Consider the following 16,504-nt stretch of genomic DNA (forward strand, 5'->3'; position numbering starts at 1 on the left):
TGTCCCTTCATAAGGTTTTGTTGAGCTCTATTGGGTGGTGCAGGTATATGATATTGATTATGGATCTGAGTTGGAGCAGGTGTCTTCCCTAGTGTGTTCACGTTGAATGGGACCAAGGTCTGGTTCTACCTTCTCTTAGGACACCGATTAGCATAATGTCCAATCTCCTGATAGTTGAAATATGTGCGTCCAACTACAGCATGTGGGTTTGGGTTCTTGATCGGGGCTAGGGTGTTGTAGCTAGTGTTGGAGCGAGGCTGCGGTTCATAGAATGAGGTGCTGCATGAGATCTGGTGAGTGGATGACTGCTGCTGTCCCTGGGGTGGCATAGTGCATGGGCTAGAGTTATGGCCTGAGTGTTATCCTTGTGAAGCCATCCTTCTCTTGAGATCCTCACTGAGCATACAGCATTTGTCTTCCAATACTAGTGCCTTGTTCACCAAATGCTGAAAAATATGGGTAGTCATGGGTACTTAACTGGGCTTGCATTCCATAGACCAACCCATCCAAGAAAAGATCTTATTTCTTCTCGTTAGTGTCAACATCCTCTGGTGCATACCTTGAGAGTTGAGTAAACCTGTCGACATATTCATTCATTGACATAGACCCTTGCTTCAGGTTGTGGAACTCCTTCTTCATCATGGCGATAGTGCCTGCCGGATGCGCGTTTGCTCGATCTTCTGAAAGGTAATATGATAAGTCGATTGGTGGAGCTTCGACGTTGATGATCCAAAAGCTCTGAACAAAACAGTCGAGAACCCTCGCAACCACTACACCACTACTCTGTGGTTATCAACCATGCCATGACGCGGTTGACCTTGCCAAGAAGGCCTTTCCTGCAAGCGAATTGAGAACACAAGCAAAAACATGTAGATGCAATTTGAATATTGCTAATTACCAATTAAGTACTCGAGTTTAGGGTTCAACAAAACGATAAATGAAAAACTGTTTAAAACTGAATAATCTAAGCTAAACCCGAGCCTAAATTATAACGGCTATCGTATATTTATAGGGGAACATCAGGGGGTCAACCTAGGGTTATGTAGCCATGGAAAGAGGTGTGCACAACCTGGACTCCGACCTCGACACGATTACAAAACCCAACAGGATCCAGAATGGTGATGCAGCACCTTATTTCTTCGACTCTGAGTAAAATATAAGGAATATTTGGTCGTGCTCATATCCATTGGAAATGGCTCGTCGTAAGATTTCCAGAATGTCCAAGATTACCTAAAACAGACTTCGTATGAGAGAGTTATGCCTGTTTTACTGACATGTTATCCTGGGACTCGACCACGACCTCAACCACGACCACGACTAGAGCTTAGCCACGAGTCTGAGTAGACTTGGGCTTCGAGGGGTGACGTCTGGGTAAGGTTGTTCTACTTTTCACATGTTCCTAAGCAATAAAACATCATAATAATTTAGTAGTAATCCATCCAAGAAAGAATGAACAGCAAGGGACGAGTTCACCTGGTGGTCTAATTGTCATGCACGTGCTCTTGTAATTGGACCTTGTATGATTTGAGGATTATTGGTGGTATTGATTGTATCCAAAGGAGCTGGGCTCATCACTGCCGGCACATGATGGCGACAAAAAACTTCCTTAAACTCTGTACAAGTGACTAACTTGAAATCCTCATGGGCATTACAGAAAGCATCCCACCAGTCGGTGGTAGGACCGGTGAGCTGGTGTGCAACATACAGAACCTTCTCACAATCATTACATTGGGTGATCAACAAATTTCTTCTCAATTGTCTTAAGCCAATTATCTACATCAAGCGGCTCAGTGGTGTGAAAGAACGTAGGTGGCTTAGTCCGCATGAATTACCCTAGCTTGGACTGGTTGTGGTGGTTGGGTTGTGGTGGTGGCTGCGTTTGAGTATTCTTTTGCATGATGGTTATTGTCTGGACCATCCCTTGTAAGATATGGGTTTGCATGGCCATAAGTTGCTCCATGGTCATCGGAGGTGGTGGTGGAGGTGGGGTTGTTGTACGATTATCGCTGCTTCCGAGGTTGTTCCTGGTGTTGACCATCTGGCAGAATAGGGCATATATAAGAGAAAAGCACAAGATTCTAGGGGAAGTCTATGTTGTAGAGACTAATTTTTACTTAAATAAAACTCTTATATTATAATTATTATTATCAAAACCCTACTTCTATGATGTGGATGCAGATAGGGTGTCTAAGGGTGATCCAGCAACTCACATATGACATTCACAAGCAAAAATGACCTAAGCAACACTAGTAATTGATCTCTATTATTCTTACAGGGGACTCCCTATCTGGTAGACAAGGTGGGGTTGCAGGCTCTCCATCCGAGTTACTATCTGGGTACTCTGATCCTGAGCTGAAGAGAGGTTCAGAACAGGCTCTCTTGCTTGGGGGTGACACTAGTGTATGAGTGAATTCACGCAAGCGGTGTCAGAGTGTCATGTTATCCTCTTCAACTTTTTCCATGTGATGGTCAACCTCCTTCGGTTCTTGCATAGTGCTCTCATAGAGTCGATCCAGGGTGATGGTGAGTTGAACTTGGAAGTAGAGTGTGGTATTCTCTTCATCACAGTAGCATCAAACTCCAGTATCCATGCTTGAGTCATTGCGAATGGGGATGTAGCAGTACGTCGAGTTCTTGGTTGTTGCTCCATAATCTAGGCACATGTGGTAGAGGAAGCTTGGCGGGCAACGTCGCGTATGCCTTCTTCAAAGCTAGACCTCCTTGTCTCCATGATGTAGGTGCGTGCAACTCTGAACTATCCCTTGTGTGCAAGGCGTCCAAAGATGAAGACGGTGATGGACCATTCCGTGCGGTTGGCTTGGCTTGTTCCTTCGTACATCGGCTTCTTCTGGTGCCCCATGTCGGTAAGAAGGGTCCATAGCATCCTTGGTAAGATCCCATGGCGAAATCCGTTGGAATGACGAACTTCGTTGAGATCCGACTCCATCTGTAGGTTTAAGCACAAGGAGAAGGATAAGCTAACTATACTAGAAGAGAAGAAGGTAAGGGTCCTTTAAGCATAGCTTTTATTTTCTCTTCAAAATTCCTTTTTTTAGGGCTGACCTTGCTATCTACGGCTGCGTTCTAGGTCTATATGCCTTTGATACCACCTCTATCGAGACCGGTTCAAGAAATAAACCAATCTCATCTATGTGCTGAGCTTAGGAATCAATCCAAACACATAATAACTTCATTGATGACAATCATTACAATATCCAAACTTAATCAAATTAACCGTCTTACAAAAGTGACCTTTAAGGATCGAAGAACCAAATAAACTACAGCAGAACTAAACAAACTATAACTACTCTAATCCTTTACGACTCTTCCACAGGCATCATCGACATAGAAAGCATCTTAGAACGATTCATCTTCAGTGTGCTCCTCAATACCTTCTCTAACAGAGTGTTTGGTGATACCAAGAGTGTGCAATTGTCGTACTCAGCAAGTAGTGAAGGAAATAGCATGCACATGAAGGCTTAACAAGAATAAGGCTAATATAGCTCTTTTGCACAAAACAACATTTAAGTAAAAATATTTAAAAGCAATAATAATAAAGTGAATAACAAACCACCTCAAGATTCCATCCATCTTGATCTAACAAACTTTCTATACCTCAACTAAAGTTCCATCCACTATGGTTTAACCCTCAATCATAGTTCCCAACCACTATGATTGACCACCATCACCTATGACTCCCTCCATCACAGTTGACCAACTAACCAAAACATCATGTTATAATCATGGTAGGTTTTCAGTGCTGCTCGTGACTATGAGCACGGTTGAATATTCAGTTTTAACTCTACAGAGGTTGTACTTTACCCACAAGACATTTCTTCCTATTTTACCGACCATCCGTTGGCCAAAGGAAAACTCTTACACACTACTAAGTTGTGTGCTAGGAATCCACTACAAAGTATTTACAATGTCCCTCTCAGCACATGTCTACCGCTAAGGTTTCACTGCCGCGTGATTCAAGCTCAACAACAGAAGCACCCTCTTGTGCCTTTTGGATCAAAAGAAGTCCATCACTTTCATTCTCCGTACTACCAGATGGTCTACACTATGCTGAGAGTAAAGCAATTATTTGGCTAGGCCCGTCCCATACCAGGCTTGTGTTTGTATTGTAAACAGATAAATGTCACCCCACGAACCGGTTCTTATATTTGAGCAAGACTACCACTTTTCCAACCGTATATCACATACCAGTCTTATCATACCACTTGCTCAAATTTCTTTGCCATGTTGCTATATAAATCATTTCATCATATTTTATCATTGTTGCATAGGACCGTTATCATGTTAGTAGAGCAATTATCATGATCACCATCCCAAAGTAAGGCTAAGCATCATCTATCCTTCCGTAACCCAATCAGTCAGCCCAGTCGCCCCGCGGGCCACAGCCCTCAACGGCTGCACAACCCCAGCCAACTGCCGCTTGCTCCCTCGCTTTGGTGACCAAACGCCCCATGGCTTGGGGCCCCACTGCCCCATGGCCCTCCACGGCTGTCTGTCACAGCGCCCACCCCCCGTTGTTCCCCCCCTCCATTGGCCAGCCGCTCTATGGCCCAGAGCCCCTGCCGGTCTCCACCTGCCCCGCTCGGCCACTCCCTCAGACCGTAGCTTGTGTCGTACGCCCTACAGGCTCCCAGACTAGGATCCTCTCCGTCTGCCCCTGATTCTTAACACCGCCTTGCAGCCTTCAAGCTCCAGGATCCCCTCGGTCGGTACGCCTTGAGCCTCCCTTACTGCCCGGCCCGTTGATGCTAGCGCTGCCCTACAGCTGCAGGTTCCCCTCAGGGGGCACTGTTTGTTTGGGGGCAACAGAGAGAAAATCCGAAGGGGGGAGAAGCTTCTCATCTTCAATTACATGCCCAAGGGGAGCGGCTCAGCAATCTTGCATGGTTAGTCTTCTGCTTTGCTCTACTCTTTGTTATGTTTTCTGATGAGCGGTTGGGATATCATCATAGCTCATGCTTTGGCTAATTCTTTTAGCTGTTGTTAAGCAATTCGTATGACATTTGTACATTGTTTACAATAAAGTAGTTAATTTCCATGTGAAAGGCTTGTGAACTGCTATGTTTTAGCAAATGCTTGTCTACACATTTACAAATTCAGACGTTCCAGAGAATGACACAACTATAGTTGTGTTAGCAAGTAGAACTGAGAACTTAGTGAAGTTTGGATTGTAGTGCTTTAGATTAAGCAACCAAAATGAATGCCTTATGTCGGTTTAGATCTTAACACCTGAAAAATCTTATGTTAATTTTAGGGTATTTTATGTTAAGTAGTAAACAAACTAGCACGTGTAATTTTGAGCCTAACAAGTGATGAATATTCGTTGTCCATAAAAGATATTGTACTTTGAGTAGCATATCTTTAAATTGTAAATTAATGAAAATTTTAATATATATATATATATAGTAATTAGCACCCTTTGCTTCATTCCTGAATTTGTCACTAACAAATTTTAGTATGTAGTAATTAGCACCCTTTACTTCATCCATGGGTCTGTCACTAACCATGCATGTCCTAAGCTGCTGCCGCGAGTGATCCTAGTCTCCTAGCTCCTGGCTTTCATGCATATGAATGGAATACAATCTCAATGCAGCAATGTAAGGAACTGACATCCCGCCGGCATGGAGATACCAAGGGTATGATTGGTTGTTCGTGTGAGAGAAACTTAGCCTGACGGATGCGTATAATTTTAGAGAGAAGCATGTTTTGTTACCTTCATATATTATACGTGCCTAGCCCGGTGGATGCAAATATGTACCCGTAGCTTGTCCCGGGAGATGCACACTACTACAAAAGCTATTTTTCGAGACACCTAGGTTTCATTTTTATAGGCGGTTCATATAACAAAACGCCTGAGTAGTAAGCTGTGGCCTTATGCGGTTGTGGACCGCTTATGAAAATTAATTTTCACAGATAGTTTCTTATGTGAACCGTTTGTGAAAATAGCTCTATTTCTACAGGAGGTTTACATAAGGAACCGTCTGCGAAAATGTCATATTTCTACATGCAATTTCTTATGTTAACCGCCTATGATAATAATCTATTTTTACATTCAGTTTACATAAAGAACCGCCTATAAAAGTGCGATATTTTCACAAGCAGTTCCTTATGTAAACCATCTGTAGAAATGGAGAATTTACACAGGCGGTTCCTTATATGAACCGCTTATGATAATATCTGTATAAATAGTAGCTATCTACAGGGGGAGCTTCATTCAGACAAAGCTCGCAGTCCGAACAGAGCCGCTCGGAGGCGACAGCGAGATTTGAAAACAGAGGGGAGAAAGTTTTCTTTTTGAATTCTTTGGAGGAGCCATCTAAGGTAAGGATATCTCATCCCTAGCTAGCATCTTTTTGAAGTCTAGATTTAGATTTAAGGTTTAATTAGGGTTTGGATGTGAGGATGTGATCTAGAAATGCTCGTGGTTCTAGTTATTTAGATCCTCGAATTAGCTAAAATTTGTTGTCAATGTTGATTAAATTGTGTAGATTCACATGATTCTAGCATTATATTTCAAAAATATAGCTTTAGTTTGATGTTTTATATCCTCTATGAGGTTTTTATCATGAATGGAGATTTTTTTGATAGATCTAGATCTACATCTAGATATAGAGGGAGAGAGAGAGTAATGAATCCATATTGTTTTCAGTTAATTTTTTCCATTGTAGATTCAATTGCGTAAACATATTATAATCATAACGAGCCCAATTTTCCTATTTTTAAAAAACCTTTTTATTATGATTTTTTATTATTTAATTTATGTATCTAATTTTGTGGTTGATGTTAAAGATGGATAGAGTATGAATGTACTATGCGCCAAGACATGGAGAAATATACATCAAAGGACTCTCTGGTTTTATTGAAGTCACCGAGAAGGACGCTTTGACTAAGAAGATAAAGGAAATATATTGTCCATATTCTGACTGCAAGAACAAGAAATTATGGGATAAATCAAGCATAATAAAATCACACTTGATCTTGAGAGGTTTTTTCAAGGATTACACATGTTGGTCCAAACACGACGAACAACGTACATGCGAACCAAACGATGACATCTCTGCTGATCAAGTGGATGGTGATGATGAGGGTGTCACAGGCGACATTGATGTTATGATGGATGATGATACTGATTTTGATCCGAAGGAAATGTTGCACCACATAGAATCACATGTTTTAAGGGACACGAAGGGTTTAGATAATTTTGAGGCGTTACAGAAGGTATCAAAGGAACTTTTGTATGTGGAATCGAAGAGCTATGATAAGGAGTTCATGGTATTGCATTTGGTGCTTGAACTTCTAAGGTTGAAGGCCAGCAATGGATTGTCCGACAAGAGTTTTTCAGATTTGTTGAGTCTCTTGGCAAACATGCTTATGAAGCCTAACTCCTTGCCCACCACCACTTATCAAGCGAAGAAGCTTATCTGCCCATTATCATTGGATGTGCAAAAATTACACACTTGTCTGAACCACTGTATCATCTATTGTAAGAACCATTGTATCCTCTACTTAAAGAGTACGAAGCCTTGGATAGATGCCTAGTGTGCAATGCAAGTCGGTACAAGAGGAATGATGATTGTGAGGACGAAGATGTTTCCACCAACGCGAAGAAAAAGAAGAGAAAAGGTCCTACCATGGTGATGTGGTACCTGCCAATGATCTCTCGCTTGCAGCGTTTGCACTCAAACCCTAGGGACTCTGAACTGATACGCTGGCATTTCGATAAGCGCAAGCAGGATGGAACTAAGCTTCGACACCCCACTGATGCTAGCCAATGGAGAAAGTTTGATGCCATGTATCTAGATTTTGGTGAAGAACAAAGGAATGGAAGGTTCACGTTAAGTATCAATGGAATGAATCCTTTCGGTGATATGAGCACCTCACATAGCAGTTGGCCAGTGGTCTTGGCCATCTATAACCTTCCTCCATGGCTTTGCATGAAGTAGAAGTACCTTATTCTATTCATTCTTATCCAAGGACTGAAACAACCTAGCATCGATATAGATGTGTTTCTAGAACCATTGATGGAAGATATGGTGAAACTGTGGAACGATGGGGTCCGAGTGTGGGATGAGTTCCAACGACAGTACTTCACGCTGAAAGCCACGATTTTCATTACCATCAATGATTATCCCGCCCTTTTTCTCTATTGGGATAGGTTAAACAGAAGCAAGGATGTGTAGTGCGCTTGGATGAAACTGCGTATGTGTACCTTCCGTACTCACAGAAGGTAGTGTACACGTGACACCGACGATTTTTACTCAAAATTACAAATACCGCAAGATGAAGAAATATTTTGACAACACGATTGAGCAAGGTATTGGCCCAAAACCTCGCAGCGGTGCACTAGTGCTTGAAATGGTCAAGAGCATCAAGGTTGTTTTTGGGAAGCCGTCGAAGGGTAAAAATAGGAAGAAAAGTGAGACACCGATCGGCATGCTGTGAAACAAGATGCTGATTTTCTTTAAGTATTTGCCCTACTAGAAGGACTTGGATATTCGCCATGGTATCAATGTCATGCACGTTGAGAAGAATGTGTGTGATAGCATCATTGGTCTCTTACTGGACATACTGGGTAAGAAAAAAGATGGAATCAAGTCATATAAGGACTTGGTGTATTTTAAAATAAGGCCAGAGCTACACCCTGAAGACAGGCCAAATGGGAAACATTATCTTCCCCCGGCTAGCTACTCTTTGACACCTGAGGAGAAACAGGCATTGTGCAAGTGCTTACATCAGAGGAGAAAAGGCTAGCTACTCTCTTGGTTCACATCATAAATGAGATAATTGCACTGGGCCCTATATTCTTACATCAGATGTATGCATTTGAGCGGTACATGGGCATTCTCAAGGGCTATGTATGGAATCATGCTCACCTAGAGGGTTCCATGATCGTGGGCTACAGTACCGAGGAGGTAGTTGAGTGTTGCATCGATTACATAAAATATGCTAAACCGATTGGTGTACCTATATCTCAACATGAGGAGAGGTTGTCTGGGAGAGGGACCAAATGAATGAAAAGATTCATTGATCATGATTACAAAGCAATGGAAGAAGCACATTTCACCGTCTTGCAACAGCTCCAGATAGTGGCTCCGTACGTCGAGCAACACCTGAATGAGCTTCACATAGAAAATCAAGGCCGCTCATATGATTGGATCTTGAAAGAGCACAAGCGTCGCTTCACCACATGATTCAAGAACCAAAACCTTCCAGATGGTGAATCCGTAGATAAAATATGTGAAAATGTTGGCTTGTGGCCCATTAAATTTAGTTACATCATGGCAAGCGTACGATATTAAAGGGTACACATTTTATACCAAAGCAAAGGACAAGAAGAGCATGGCCCAAAACAGTGGTGTTCGGATAGAAACCGATGACACAACACGGGAAAAGATCACCTATTATAGGTTCATAGATGAAATCTAAGAACTCGACTATGGAGTGAATCTGCACATCCCCATCTTTTGGTGCAAATGGGTCAAACACCCAAATGGCATGGCAGTGGACAACTACGGGTTCACAACTGTCGACCTCGGCATTGTAGGCCATAAAGATGACTCGTGGGTACTCGTTGATCACGTCGCATAGTTTTTCTATATAATCGACAACGCGAATGAAAAGAAGTACGTAGTTGTTACCGGAAAGCAAAGAATTGTCAGAGTTGAGAATGTGGTGGATGAGGAAGAATACATTCGGTTCGATGACATGCCACCTTTCAGATATTTAGAAAAGATCAAAGTTGTAGAAGCAACCATCGATAGATCGGTGATGCCCTACATGCGCCTTGAATATATAGGAAAAACAGTTGAAGGCAAATAGTGTCATATCATGTAACTTATTTTCCAATGTGACATTCATGTTATGTAAATTAATTTTCAATGTGACATTTCATGTTATGTAACTTAATTTCTAATGTGCTTATTGATTCCCAAAAGTGACAAAAAATGATAATGTCCAATAGACTTCTCAAAAACATATTTAAAACAATTGTATACGCATTGCCATGTAACAAAAATATGTAATACAACAATATGATATATTGTTTTAAATATATGCATATAGAATTTGTAATAGAAGAAAATTTCCAAGTACATAATAAAAATAAAAATAAAAAGTAAATGCATTCTCACAAGCAATTTATAAAGAAAATCGCCTGTGAAAATCCTGTGAAAATGAATTTTAACGGGCGGTTTGTTATGTCAACCGCATGTGGAAATCCATTTTCACAGGCAGTTTGCTAAGTGAACCACATGTGAAATTCATTTTCACAAGCAATTTGACGTCAACCGCCTGTGGAAATAAACTTTTATATATAGCCCGCACGAGCCCCCCGGAACCCTAGACTCCACTGACTGCCTCTCCTTCGTGCCGCCGAAGCCCCGACTCTGGCCGCCTAAGCCCCAACTCTGGCCGTGCTCCTCCCCAGTCTGTGCTCCTCCCCTGCCGCCGAAGCCTCGACTCCGGCTAATCTGCTCCCTGGCCCACGTTCCTCCCGACTCTGGCCACCAAATCCCAAGCCCGCACTCATCCCCGGCCCATGCTCATCCACGCCTCCGGCTGCCTCCTTCACGACTCTGGCCGCCTGATGAGTAATGTTGGCCTGATCTTCCGATAGGTAGTGATAAGTCGGTGGGTGGAGAACTCGACGTTGATGATCCAAAGGCTTCGACCCGAACAGATCGTCTCCCTTACAATCACTACACCACAGCTCCGATGGTTATCAACCGTGTCGCGCGGTTGACCTCGCCAAGAAGGCTCAATCCCTGCAAGCGTACCGAGAACACAAGCAAGAACGTAGAAGATGCAATCTAAAATATTGCGAATTGAATTCAAGCACTCGAAGTCGGGGTTCCACAAACACTTGCGGCGGCCTAGTCGGTCCAGAACAAGAGCGAAAATCTCACAACTGTATGTAGATCAATATCTAAGCAAAACCCAACCCTAATTAGGGCGGCGGCTACTGTATATAAAAGACTAGGGTTGGCCAAGGACCCCTGGACATGTCCCTAATTGACTCCAACACGTTACACGGCCCAACGGCCCAAAAGATGGTGGCGCAGCACCCTGACAGATTCTGGACATCGATTTGTTTCGATGATTCCTGTTTACTCAGAAAGAATTTGGACATGGGACAAGTTCCGTTGGAAAGCTTATCTCCTTAGCTTTCCAACCATGTGTAGAACGTCAAAAACGGAGTCCGTATGCGTCCTGGGCGATGATTTTAGTGCAGGCTGGTCCTGAACTCCGAAACGTACTCGAACTTGATTGGACCTCCACCTTGGCTTGGGCGCCCTTGCTGTTCTTCTCCCGTGTTCCTAAGTAATAATACATCATAATTATTCAGTAGCATCCCATCCTTATCAAAATATAAAGGAAGACTAAGGAACGAGCTCACCTCATGATTTAGTTGACGTGCACGAGCTCGTGTCAATGGACCTATTGTTGGAGGAATACTCGGTGTGTGTGTATCCGAAAGAGTGATGTCCTCATCATCCTCCCCCTCTTGAATTGGAGTCATCCTCGACGCAATGTCATCTTCTTCTCCCAAGTAAGGCTTTAAATCTGAAATGTTAAATGTGGGACTAACCCCATAATCTGCAGGCAACTCAAGCTTATATGCATTATCATTGATCTTTTCCACAATTTTAAAAGGACCATCAGCTCGAGGCAGCAATTTAGACTTTCGCAAATCAGGAAACCTATCTTTGCGCAAATGTAACCACACAAGATCACCAATTTCAAAAGTAATATGTTTCCGACCTCGGCTACCATAAGTTCTATACTTCTCATTCATCTTTTCAATATTTTCCTTAGTCAACTCATGCATTTTCAGAATCAAATCAGCACGTGTCTTAGCATCAAAATTCAATTTCTCGGATGTTGGTAAAGGAAGTAAATCAATAGGGGAACGGGGGTTAAAACCATACACTACCTGAAACGGACTTACCTTGGTGGTGGAGTGAACTAATCTGTTGTAAGCGAACTCAATATGGGGTAGACACTCTTCCCACATCCTCAAATTTTTCTTCAAAACAGCCCGTAACATGGTGGATAATGTGCGGTTCACAACCTCCGTTTGTCCGTCGGTTTGAGGGTGACATGTCGTCGAAAACAGCAGCTTTGTCCCAAGTTTATTCCAAAGTGTCCTCCAAAAGTGGCTCAAAAATTTTGCATCACGATCCGAAACAATGGTGTTAGGCACTCCATGCAAGCGAATGATTTCCCTGAAAAACAAATCAGCTATGTTTGTAGCATCATCGCTCTTGTGACAAGGTATAAAATGTGCCATTTTTGAAAAACGATCCACAACGACAAATATACTATCCCTCCCCCTCTTGGTCCTAGGCAATCCTAAAAAAAATCCATAGAAATATCCTCCCAAGGCACACTAGGAACAGGAAGAGGCATATAAAGTCCATGTGGGTTCAAGCGAGACTTAGCTTTATTGCAAGTAGTGCAGCGTGCCACGTAGCGCTCGACGTCGCGCCTCATCTTAGGCCAAAAGAAGTGAGTAGCCAGTACATTCTCGGTCTTCTTCACTCCAAAATGTCCCATCAAACCACCTCCATGCGCTTCCTGCAAGAACAATAGGCGAATAGAGCTAGCTGGGATGCATAGCTTGTTAGCACGGTAAGTAATCCATCATTCAGCACATATTTATTCCAAGTTCTTCCTTCTTTACAATGTTCGAAAGCATCTTTAAAGTCCAAATCAGTAACATATAATCCTTTAATTGTTTCTAAACCAAAAATCTTATGATCGAGTTGGGACAACATGGTATAACGTCTAGATAATGCATCTGCAATGACATTGTCTTTACCTTTCTTGTGTTTAATGATATAAGGAAAAGACTCTATAAATTCAACCCATTTAGCATGACGTTTGTTCAGTTTGGCTTGGCTTCTAATATGTTTCAAAGCTTCATGATCAGAATGAATAATAAACTCCTTAGGCCAAAGATAATGTTGCCATGTTTCTAAAACTCGCACTAAAGCATACAACTCCTTATCATAAGTCGAATAATTAAGAGATGGCCCATTCAATTTCTCACTAAAATAAGCAACGGGTTTACTTCCTTGTAGTAGCACTCCTCCAATTCCAATACCGCTAGCATCACATTCTAACTCAAAAGTCTTACCAAAGTCCGGAAGTTGGAGTAGAGGTGCATGCGTAAGCTTATCTTTCAACGTATTAAAAGCTTGTTCTTGTGTAGGCCCCCATTGGAACGGAACGCCCTTCTTTGTCAACTCATTGAATGGGGTAACAATGGTGCTGAAATCTCTCACAAAACGCCGATAGAACCCTGCAAGGCCATGAAAGCTTCTCACCTGTGTGATAGTCCCAGGGGTCGGCCAGCTCTTGATGGCTTCAATTTTAGCTTCATCCACTTCAATTCCATGTGGAGTAACAACATAGCCAAAAAAATTAACTCTATTCGTGCAAAAGGTGCACTTGTCAAGGTTAGCAAACAAACGTGCCTCTCTCAAAACAGTAAAAACAGCACGTAGATGATCAATGTGTTCTTCATGTGACTTGCTATAGATCAAAATATCATCAAAGTACACCACCACAAATCTTCCTATGAAAGCACGTAAAACCTCATTCATCAATCTCATGAAAGTGCTAGGTGCATTAGTTAAACCAAAAAGCATCACTAACCACTCATATAGACCGAACTTAGTTTTGAAAGCAGTTTTCCATTCATCTCCCAATTTCATTCTTATTTGGTGGTAACCACTACGCAAGTCAATCTTTGTGAAAATAATAGAACCACTCAACTCATCAAGCATGTCATCTAGCCTAGGAATAGGGTGATGATACCTTATTGTGATATTATTAATGGCTCTACAATCAACACACATGCGCCATGTACCATCTTTCTTAGAAACCAAAAGAACAAGAACAGCACAAGGACTAAGGCTCTCTCGTACGTACCCACGGTCCAAAAGGTCTTGGACTTATCGCTGAATTTCCTTAGTCTCCTCCGGATTGGTCCTATATGCAGCGCGGTTTGGCAAAGTCGCTCCCGGGATCAAATCTATTTGGTGCTCTATCCCTCTCAATGGTGGTAGCCCCGGGGGTATCTCAGCTGGAAAGACATCCTTATACTCCTGCAAAAGGTTAGTGACAGCAGCAGGCAAAGAGCTAGGTATATCATCAATTGAAAATAAAACCTCTTTGCATACGAAAGCATAGCACAAAGTATCATTATCTTGAATTTCAGCAAGGTCAGATTTAGTAGCAAGCATAACACCACCCTTTAACTTAATGCCTTCGGACCTAGGTGTGTTCTTCTCATTCTTAGGTGGAAAAATAGATTGAGCTACTTGCTGATTTTCAGATTCCAAAACACGTTCTTTCTTTTCTTTTTCAGCTAAAGCTTTATCACATTGCACAATTTCAGCAGGTGTCAAAGGAAGCAAAGAGATTTTCTTTCCCTTGTGCATGAGAGAGTATTTATTACTTCTACCATGATGTGTAGCATCGGTATCAAATTCCCAAGGACGGCCTAACAAAAGTGAACATGCTTGCATAGGCACTACATCAAAATCAACATAATCATGGTAGGAACCAATAGAAAAATGTACTCTCGTAGATTGTGTTACCTTAACCTTATCGCTGTTATTGAACCACTGAATATAGTATGGATGAGGATGTGCACGTGTTGGCAAGGAAAGATTCTTCACAAGATCGGAGCTCAAGAGGTTGTTGCAACTCCCGCCATCAATTATGGTACGAACACGTGCATCTTTGACAATGAGGAATGTCTGGAATAGATTATGGCGTTGTAGCTGCTCCGCTTGCCCCATTTGAGAACTCAAAACTCGCTTCACAATGAAGGTGCGTGCTGCATAACTCTCCGTGGTAGCGGTACCACTAATCTCCTCCCCCTCACTATCCATGTCATGATCGGCTGCAAGATTTGCTTCAAATGCATATTCTTCCTCGACATCACTATGACTAACATATCCACCATCTGCTGTTGCGGAGTATGCTCGCTGGCTTGGGCAATTCTTCATGACGTGGCCAATACCTTGGCAACGACGGCACACAATGCCCGTTGTACGACCCGTGGTAGCTGCACCTGAAGAAGAGCGTGACATTGGATCCTGCGAAACAGTAGATTTACTCACCTCACGTGATGGTTGTGGTGCTCCTGCTGAACGCGCTCGAGTGTTGGAGGAGGGGGCAGCAGATCGTGTAGATGTAGAAGGGAATGTTGTTGCTTGTCCCGGTGGTACTCGTGAAGTAGATGTACTCCCAAAATTGTTCCGTAATTTCTGCACCTGTTATTGACCCTGCAGTTCTTTTTCTGCCAAGATAGCAAAATGGAACAACCTATTGGTAGTATTGTAATCTTTATAATCAACAAGGTCCTGAATTTCACGTCTCAACCCGGAGTAAAAACGAATCATGGTATCCTCATCATCCTCTTGTATACTACAACGAAGCATAGCAATTTGAAGCTCTTGATAGTAATGATGCACAGATTTAGAACCTTGATTTAAGTGCTGTAATTTCTTTTTCAATTCACGTGTATAATCAGGAGGAATAAATCTATTGCGCATGGCACGCTTTAGTCTAGGCCATGATTCAGGTTCTAAGCCACTAGAAACTAGACCATTCCACCAAATAATAGCATAATTCGTGAACTCACAAGTGGCTAGTCTAACTCTATGCATTTCAGGAACCATATGAGAACTATACTTTTGATCAACTGTCATTTCCCAATTCAAATAAGCATCAGCATCATATGCACCATCAAAATGAGGCATTGAAAACTTAATCTTAGAATAAGGATCATCGCGACCGTTGCAATTAACATTATTACCTCCATTACCTTGACGACGTTGTTGTTGGCCACGACGTAATTGTTCAGCATGAGGACGTTGCTCAGCACGCGCATCTTGCCCAACAAAAACCTCACCATCTTCTTGGTCACCATTATTAGTATCATCATCATCATCATTATGTGAATGGTCATCATCCTGTGGTGGCTGTCGCAACTCAAGGTCGTTGACTCGCGTGACGAGGTTAGCAATGCTTATTCTAATGTCTGTCAATAGCCTAGTATGATCCTGCAAGGCTTTGTTGAGTTCTTCCTTGGATACACAATCCTTAAAATCCGATGGAGAGCCATCACCTGACATGGTTAGTAGAAAACAAAGGACAACAAATATTATCCCTATCAACTACTAGGTTGTGGAAGGTGGAATCACACATACTAAAGCGTCTTACCACGCTCTTACAAATGTTCTTACCAACGCGGCAAGGAGGAACAACCGTGGAAGCGTGGGATGATTGCAAGAGTGAACCTGTTCGGATCAAAGGAGGTGGAGCTTGGAAGGCACAATATGGTAGCAAGGATTAGCAATAACTGTAATCAGATGAGCAAAGCTAAATAAGTGTCCAAAGTATGAATCACAGTTGCTGGTCTATCACGTGTCCCTAGTCCTAGCACAACAGCTGAAACAAAGCTAAAAAG

The sequence above is a fragment of the Phragmites australis genome, chromosome 4, assembly GCF_958298935.1.
Source record: "Phragmites australis chromosome 4, lpPhrAust1.1, whole genome shotgun sequence".
Classification (NCBI taxonomy): Eukaryota; Viridiplantae; Streptophyta; class Magnoliopsida; order Poales; family Poaceae; genus Phragmites; species Phragmites australis.